Source organism: Siniperca chuatsi, linkage group LG8 (assembly GCF_020085105.1).
Source record: "Siniperca chuatsi isolate FFG_IHB_CAS linkage group LG8, ASM2008510v1, whole genome shotgun sequence".
In the NCBI taxonomy this organism is placed as follows: domain Eukaryota; kingdom Metazoa; phylum Chordata; class Actinopteri; order Centrarchiformes; family Sinipercidae; genus Siniperca; species Siniperca chuatsi.
In genome coordinates this window covers 24,781,823-24,784,798 of record NC_058049.1, presented here as the reverse complement: position 1 = coordinate 24,784,798, position 2,976 = coordinate 24,781,823, and the positions used below count along the sequence as shown (strand labels likewise).

The 2,976-nt window shown below is 39.4% G+C and overlaps 1 long non-coding RNA gene across 1 annotated transcript; it reads right to left on the bottom strand.

The window, feature by feature from the left end:
- Positions 1-759: 759 nt before the first annotated feature.
- Positions 760-2,166, bottom strand: LOC122880674. The gene is made up of 2 exons (XR_006379000.1): positions 1,395-2,166; positions 760-1,017 (listed from the first exon to the last, which is right to left on the bottom strand). It is a non-coding gene; the product is annotated as an uncharacterized LOC122880674 (long non-coding RNA).
- Between the last annotated feature and the right edge of the window lie 810 nt (positions 2,167-2,976).

The following is a 2,976-nucleotide window of genomic DNA, read 5'->3' as shown; positions in this document are numbered from 1 at the left end:
GGGTGGGCAGGTAGTGGACAGTGGGTTTATGAAAGTTTTTTTGGTGAACAGCTGCCTGCTGCTGCTGGAAACAAGGCTGATATGAGTGTTGCAAATTGATCACAACAATTAAAGTTGCATGTTGTAAAACCAAAGCATTGAGCTAAAATATGCTAAAACACTCCATAGATCTGAGGGAATAAGAATAATAATAATAATAATAATAATAATAATAATAATAGGTAGAATAATTTTGTGTCACACACAAAGAGCATGTCTTGCAATAACTGTTTTTGTTTGATTCTTGGGAGATTTTGTTCAAATACGGTATTATGAAACAAATCTAATCCCATAAATTAAATGTTAAACTCTTTTTTTTGTTGAATTTTCTTTGAGTCACTGTGTTCACTGGAGTTTGTTAAAATGACAATGATAACCCTTACTGCAAACCGTTGCAGTTGTTAATTACTTGAATATGCAGGAACATACTGTTGAGTATATTGTGTGGAAGCATATGTTGAGATGTTTAAGAGGATTATTGCCACAGATTGTTTAGAATCAAACAAGTTTACTGCAAGACATGCCCTTTGTGTGCGACACAAAATTATTTGCAACATTAATCATTACTAGCCTGGGCTTAATTTCCCAAAGTCATCATCATCATTACAGTTTGTGTAAACTGATCGCTGTTAAGTTTTTCAAATTTAACTTGTTACAGTAGCTGCTTTTGAACTAGGCTCAGAACAGGGTGAAAGAAAAGGCATGAGACTGGAGGCATCATTCGATTTGGGGGGTTTTATTGGCCAAAAACCTGTACAAAATCAAAGGCTGTGTCTGCCTAACACTGTAAAGGACAAAGCGTTGCAGCTATTTGTAACTACCATACATTGGTTACCAGCTAAATGATGGACAAACTTGTACTGAAACGTGTTTATAAAGACAGTTGTAAATGCTGAGAGTTTGTTGCAGAGGAGTGTTGAAGGATGTCCTGAGTTGAGATAAGAGGATGTGGAGGGGAGCAGGATGACCACAGTATTACTACGGGAGACATGTGAGGGAAAAGAAGGATTTTAATTCAACAACTCAGATCATACATAACTAAGCTGCTGGAGCATCTACACAGAAACATTTAGACATGTATAGCACCAATTCCTCCTGACTCAAGGTATGCATTTACCTGGGCTGGGGTGGGGGGGAGCTTCTCAGCTAATCAACTTTACAGTAATGGTCTGTTTCAATCTGTGCAGTGGCTGCATCTGCAACGTTAGCTACACATGCTAGCGTATTTTGTTTCGTCCTGGGAAGTTATTATAAGGCTCTCAAGCTATATGCTGTATATTTACATAAACAGTCTTCCTCATGAGTTGGCGCCTCTGCCAAATGTGCATTCAGAGGGAATAACCGACCAGACTCACCCACAACAGCGGGATCTGTGCGCGCCCATGACTGGATGTAATCCTTGAATGCAGACGTGACGGTAGGCGAGACAAGTGGCCCCCGCCAGCCAATCAGAAGAAAGTTGAGTCTCCGCCTCCAAAGTCTCAAAAGTCAACTTGCCAAGCAAGCAAGTGTTGAGCAGTTGCGAGTGCGTAAGGAGGGTCGAGCGAGCACTCGTGACAGCCCCGTGCATTTGTGCACGAGGAACAGAAATGATCCCTCGTGAGGACGGTTTTCCACTTGCGGATGCTGTTCTGTGCTCTCTGATATATGACAAAATTACAATGAACTATTATTTTGATAAAAAATTGTTTTTATTTCTCTAGAAGTGTTACACTGTGTATTAAGGCATTAATGCTTTTAGAAATTGAATTGATTTTTTATTTAAGTTCATTAAAATCGCGTTTCTTAACTTATGGCCTTGATGCCTTGGCATGTGGCCTTTGTGCCCTCAAAAACATTGCCCCGCAGGCCAAGTGGCCTCGTACCTCAAATTATGAAATTCCAGGCCTCCTTGAAAGTGACATCAATCTGGCCATCTCACTCTCGAGAGCAAATAATAATTTCCCAAAATTTGAACGATTCCTTTAAGTCAGTGATTGATTTACTGGATCTCTTAAAGTCTCTTAATATCAAATCTTTTGCTATTTCTTATGCAAACTTTTTGTAGATGAAAAATAATTTCGTGAAAATAAATGAACAAGAAGAGTCTACAGCCATGTTAGTGCCTCTGTGAAGCTTATAATCACAGCTGTGCTAACTTCAGGTTCGCAATGACAAAGCTAACATGTTGATGTTCACCATCTTAGTTTAACATGTTAGCATGCTAACGTTTGCTAATTAGCACTAAACACAAAGCACAACTGAGGCTGATGGGAATGGCATTAATTTTGCAGGTCATAAACCAAAGTATTGGACAAATTAAAAATATGAATGCCTGGACCCAATTTCATGGCAATCCATCGAATAGTTGTTGAAATACTTCAGTCTTGTCAGTGGTGGACCGACAGGCCAACTGACCACAGACCAGCATTGTCACCCCTAGAGCTACCCCGCTAGCATGGCAAAAAATTTGAAAATTTACCTTTGAAACAATTCTACTTCAGTCTGATATTTAGAAGAATTGATAATAAGGCTAAATAAATTTCGTATTTTGTAATACAAGTATAATTAGTGAAATTTAAAAAGGAATTCTTCATACTACACATTACTCGAAGTAGTGGTGCGAGCCAGAGAGCAAAACAAAGAGAGAATAAAAGAAAGAGCATTAAGACACAAAATGACAAAGAGGATAAGGAAATGCCATGAAGCTGCTCCTCTACCCAGACTTCTCCTGTATGAGTCACTGTCAGGCTGCGTCTGCCCACCGCTGATGGAAAATCCTTTTTGATGAAGCGCCAGTGCCTCACTAATCCAAGCCCTTTGGCAATGGAGGTCAGTGGAATCAAACTGGTATAAAAAGAGAAACAAAGGCAGCTTTTCTTAGGGAAAGTCAATAACCTGAAACTCCATTTGACCTCCTTACTTAGCTGATATCCTGGAAAGAAAGCCCTTCATTAA